General features: G+C 49.3%; 2 non-coding genes across 2 annotated transcripts; both read left to right on the forward strand.

The window, feature by feature from the left end:
• On the forward strand, window positions 1–140 carry LOC115098427. The gene has a single exon (XR_003858515.1). It is a non-coding gene; the product is annotated as a small nucleolar RNA SNORA8 (small nucleolar RNA).
• Window positions 141–2180: 2040 nt separating this feature from the next.
• On the forward strand, window positions 2181–2303 carry LOC115098432. The gene has a single exon (XR_003858519.1). It is a non-coding gene; the product is annotated as a small nucleolar RNA SNORA32 (small nucleolar RNA).
• The last annotated feature ends 3670 nt before the right edge of the window (window positions 2304–5973 follow it).

Genomic DNA, 5973 nt, shown 5'->3' on the forward strand with positions numbered 1-5973 from the left:
TGCGCTGGATGGTATCTGCACCCAGCAGCTATTTACTGGTGGGGTGTTCATAAAGCAGCGCTAAAGTAATTCAGCATCTGGCATCGTTGGTTCTCAGGCCTTCTGTGTCTGTCGTACCTGGTATTTCTACTGATACATCCATTTGCTGAAGTAATAGCATGAACCAATTAATTGTGATGTTTCTCGGTTATATTGGGACATTCTAATGTTAAAATATCCTTCCAGACAGTGGTGTCAGCCTGAGGCTCTGCCTAGAGGGTGCTATTGGATCTTCACATTAAAGGTAACATTCTTACTACTTAAGGCATATTTGTATGTTTTCTTATTTACTACCTTCCCAACCTCCTTGAACTAAACATCTCCCCACTAATCGAATACCTCCCGATACACCTTAATACGACAAAACCGACCATTGTACTGAGATTTTAACCTCCACATGGACACTTACCCATTAACAAATACTTGCCAGACACTAAATGATATGACAGCATTAGGATTCAAATTAATCAAATATAAACCAACACATAAAGCAGGGCACTCACTAGATCTGACATACATAACCATAGCTGCTTAGAACACGTGAACACAAATTATAATCAAATACCATAGATCATTTTCTCATTCAGACTACTATTAAATGCCTAAAGCCAAACGAAATACAAAAAAAGAACCATTAGAGATTAAGTATCAACCACCATTTAACACCGAAATACTAAAAGATAAATTAAAAGAAACTAACACTTCAACCACGAAGAATGCGAAGCCGTAACAGCATGGCTGACCTCCACAAATAAATTAGCAGATGATATAAATCCTACAAAACTAATACAAATCAATAAGCCTAAACAAGTAAACCCATGATATAACAAGAGAATAAGAGGTAAAACCAAATCTGAGAAGAAAAGAATGGTTTAAACATAAAACAAAGTTTAACTAAATTCAGGAAACTAGCCTATTACAAAAGTAATTCTTGACTCAAAACTAGTCTTTAACACAAAAATTGAAAAATTTGCAAACAACCCAAGAACACTATTTAACATAGTAAAAAATCTGACTAATGATAAAACCAAAGTGCCACAATCCCCACAAGAGAATAAATGTAATGAAATAGCATACTATTTCAGAGACAAAATCACAAACCTAACTAGGATCCCAAACTCAACAAAACAGGAAATTAAGATGCACAAAAGAGATGTAACACAATGGTCAACGTTTGACGAGGTATCCAATTTTGAAGTTGAATCGATGATAAAAAAAAAATGTAAATCCTGCCCCACATCAAATAGATTCCATTCCCACTACTGACACAAAAACTAGCTTTACAATAGCCAAAATAATTAACCTTCCCTTAAAGAAGGAACCATGCCAAATATACTTAAAGGTGCTATAATCAAACCAATATTAAAGAAAAAAGTGACCCAAATATGTTAAGTAACTACAGACCAGTCTCAAACCTATCCCTACTTGCTAAATTAATAGAAAAAACAGCACAAAAACAACTAGCTAAACATCTAGATACAGCATATTCTATCCTTCACAACACAGCTTTAGAAAACATTACAGCACTGAGACACTGCTTATTGCTCTAATGGATAATGTACTACGAGGATTTGATAGTGGTAAACACTACATAATGATACTGTTAGACTTGTCAGCAGCATTTGACACAGTTAACCATACCATACTACTAAAAAGGCTTGAAGAACTAGGACTAAAAAACAAAGCATTGGATTGGTTCAGATCTTACCTAAACAATAGATATTTTCAAGTACAGGTAAATACAATTTCTGATAAAATCAAGCTAAAAACAGGAGTACCCCAAAGTTTAGCGCACTCAGCAACATTATTTAATATCTACATGTTACCCCTATGGCAGATCTGGGCATCATACACTACATATACGCAGACGACATTCAACTAATCTTACCCATAGACAAAACAATCGAAAAAACACTAAACTTAGCAGCAATGTCCTGGAAACAGGATGCTGGGCTTGATGGACCCTTGGTCTGAATCAGTATGGCAATTTGTTTTTATGAGGCACTTTAACTGGAATACTTTCCATTAATTCACCATCCTTAAAGTGTTATTGCCCCTGGAGCCTCGTATTGTGACCTCTTGTCATAAGAGCACTGTTTCCTCTGGAACACTTGATGCTTGTGCCTGATTTATACCTCTGAAGGTCATTACCAAGGCTGCCAGGAAGTGCAATTTCTGGTGTGCTGTGGACATGACCATAAAGTAAAACTCCATCAGTTTTCTTTTACTACTTAATGTAGTGTTTAATCTGGTGGTGGATATTTTCTATACAGGTAACCTGTTTTCCCTGTACGTACCTGGATCAGTCCAGACAGTGGGTTATATCCCCCGTCCAGCAGATGGAGTCAGAACAGAGTTTGAGAGTGAGAGCATATATAGTAGTGCACCCTCTGCTGGAGCTCAGTATTCTTCTGACTCCAGCAGATGTGAGTGGGGGGATCCACTAGCTCCCCCAGATTGACAGGGTTTCTTCATTTTTGGTTATTTCTTTCTTTTTCTCCACAGTATTTCCCTGTCTTATGTTTCTCTTCATTTTGAATCCTTAAAATTTAAAAAAAAAAAGACTTTTCAATTTTTGAGGAGGCGTGTCTCTGTGGCTCGGCCTTCTCTATTCTCTACTCCTTTCCTCTTCCGTTGGGGTAAGTGGAAGTTTTTTGTTCTCCACAGGTTAGCTTCTTTTTGGTGGTGCCCCGTGGATGCCGGTGGTTCTGGCCGCTCCACGCGTCGTTTGTGGGTCCCGCGGTTCACAAGCTCCGCCCGCGGGTGTGTGCTCAACTGAAACGGGGGTTTTCCCCCGCAGTTCCTGGACCCCTTCGGCGGGTTGTTAGGGCCATTTCAAGCCCCCCCGCGGCACTAGCTCGTTTTTGGGCCCCCCCCCCCCCCCCCCCCCCGAGGCTTTTTTCCCGGTGCTGACATGCTGCGGTCCTCGAGGTCTGAGGCCTGCGGCGAACCGGGGAAACAATTTCTGAGGGAGGGGCTTTGTGAGCGGTGCTTTCCCAACGGGGAAGGCACCCTGCAGTTCTCCGGTGCGATTTCGGACCTGCCGCTTCCTCAGCCCGGGCGGCGCGGGCTGGCCACGATGCCGCCTTTGGCGGGAACGGCGGCCATTTTAGGGGGACAGCGTGAGACGGACTCGCTCCCAGATGCAGACAGGATTGGTTGCACTGGCTCTCAACAGGCTTTGCCCCTGGCGGGGGGGTTTGCCCGACCGGGGCTTCCAGGACGGTCCCCCCCCCCCCCCAGGGATTCCAATCAGCTCCCCGTTTTTCTCACCTGATTTTATTCTGGCAATGCACATGGCTTATTTGCAGGGTATGGGAGCGCAGGCGTCGAATCGCCTGTGGGCCCCTCCCCCCAAGGTTCCTAAACTTGCTGTTGGTCTCACTGCCTCGCCCGTTACGCCTGGATCCCTGCCGGGTCCCTCTCCCGTGCCACCCCAGCGTACCACGGGGGCGGCTTTGCCAGTGAGAGACGACTCCCCAGAACCCCCGGAGGCGCATCCGGATGGACATACGGAGGGGGGGGGACGACCCTCGAGCCCTACGGATTTTTCAAAAAGAGCTGGATGAACTCATCCACCATATTATTCAGGAGCTGGACCTCGACCCACCTCCAGATCCGCCGATCCCTGTGGCTCCTGCCGTCGCCACCTCTTCTCGCAAAGGGGATCCAGTACTTGCCGCCCTCCGTCCTAGGGCAAGGGCTTTCCCTATCCATGAGTCCTTCCTACAGCTTCTCACCAGGGAGTGGGACACTCCCGAGGCATCCTTGAAGGTCACATGCGCCATGGAAAAGCTTTACCCACTCCCTGAGGATATTTTGGTTCTTATCAAGATGCCCAAGGTGGATTCAGCGGTGTCGGCAGTGACCAAGAGGACGACCATCCTGGTCACGGGTGGAACGGCCCTGCGGGATACACAGGACCGTAAACTAGAAACCTTCCTCAAGAGGGTCTTCGAAGTCTCCGCCCTAGGTATGCGGGCCGTGATGTGCAGTTCGCTCGTGCAAAGGGCCAGCTTACTCTGGGTACAGCAGCTTCTCACCTCTCAGGAGTTGCCCCCCGAAGAGGCCGCCCAGGCGGACCGTCTGGAATCTGCCATAGCATACGGGGCGGACGCCTTGTAAGATCTTTCGCGTAATGGCGCGGTCCATGGTTTCGGTTGTAGCAGCCCGACGGCTCTTGTGGCTTCGCAACTGGGCGGCGGATGCTTCCTCCAAGTCGAGCCTTGGCTCCCTCCCCTTTCGGGGGAAGTTTTATTTGGAGAGGACCTGGATCAGACCATCAAGTCACTGGGGGAAAATTCGGTGCATCGGCTGCCGGAGGATAGACAGCGTTCCTTCAGGTCATTTTCTTTCGGTAGAACCAGGGCACAGCGACGTGTTAGGTCTTACCGGCAGTCCGGTTCCCGGACACAGCCGACAAGATCCCAGCCTTGGTCTCGTTCCTTTCGTGGGCGGAGGCCCGCGAGAGGGTCCAGGGCAGGGAAATCCGCCCACAAAGTCCTCCCAATGATGCCAAAGGAGCCCACTTCTCACCTCCCCGGATCGGAGGCCGCCTCATGGACTTCTACGAGGAGTGGGCAGTTATCTCCACGGACCAGTGGGTGCTGGACACCATAAGAGACAGTTACGCCTTGGAGTTTGTCCGCCCCCCGAGGGACCGGTTCATCTTCTCCCCCTGCGGTTTGGATCTCAAGAGGATAGCGGTTCAACAAACACTAGACCGACTGCAGGAAATAGGGGCCATCATTCCCGTCCCCTTCGAGGTGGGCTTGGGCCACTATTCCATTTACTTCATCGTTCCCAAAAGGGACGGTTCCTTTCGGCCCATCCTGGATTTGAAGGAGGTAAACAAGGCCCTCAGGGTCAGCCGGTTCCGCATGGAGACTCTTCGATCAGTGATTGCCGCAGTGCACAAGGGAGAATTCCTCGCTTCACTGGATCTCTCGGAAGCATACTTGCACATTCCCATCCTGCCGGCTCACCGGTGGTATCTTCGCTTCAAGATTCTCTGTCAACACTTTCAGTTCAAGGCACTTCCCTTCGGTTTGGCGACCGCACCTCGGACCTTCACAAAGATCATGGTAGTGGTGGCGGCGGCCCTCCGCAAGGAGGGTATCCTAGTACATCCGTACCTAGACGACTGGCTGATTCGAGTGAAGTCCTTCTCACATGGTTGGACCTCAGTGGCCAGAGTAGTACAATTCCTACGCTCTCTGGGCTGGGTGGTGAACCTTCCAAAGAGTTCCCTTGTGCCCTCGCAACACCTGGATTTCTTAGGAGCGAGCTTCGATACCCAGCGGGGTATGGTGTTCCTGCGCCAGGACAAGGCGCAAGCCCTGAGGGAGCACGTATCTTGGTTTTCGGCTTTGGAAGAACCAACCGCCTGGAATTATCTGCAGCTCCTGGGAGTAATGGCCTCCACCATCGACATGGTACCCTGGGCGTTTGCACACCTGCATCCACTGCAGGCGTCCCTGCTATCCCGTTGGAAACCAGTCTCCCAGGAGTATCAGGTGATCCTGCCGCTTCCACCATTAGCCAGGAAAAGCCTGGATTGCTGGCTTGTCCCCTCGCGTCTCGCTCGAGGTTCCCAATTGGGTGGTGGTGACCACCGATGCCAGCCTCGCGGGATGGGGCGCCATCTGCGAAAGAAGCACCACGCAGGGGACTTGGACGCCAGAGGAGGCAAAGTGGCCGATCGAGCGCCTGGAAAAGAGAGCCGTGCATTTCGCTCTCCAGCGTTTTCTTCCCCTGGTGCGACACAGAGAGGTGAGGATCCTCTCTGACATCGCCACCACCGTGGCCTACATCAATCGTCAAGGGGGGACAAGAAGCAAGCATGTCTCCCTCGAGTCAACTCCCCTGATGGAGTGGGCGGAGAGCAATCTCGTCCGGATAGCGGCCTCTCACATCGCCGGGGTGGACAACGTT

The sequence above is a fragment of the Rhinatrema bivittatum genome, chromosome 8, assembly GCF_901001135.1.
Source record: "Rhinatrema bivittatum chromosome 8, aRhiBiv1.1, whole genome shotgun sequence".
NCBI lineage: Eukaryota > Metazoa > Chordata > Amphibia > Gymnophiona > Rhinatrematidae > Rhinatrema > Rhinatrema bivittatum.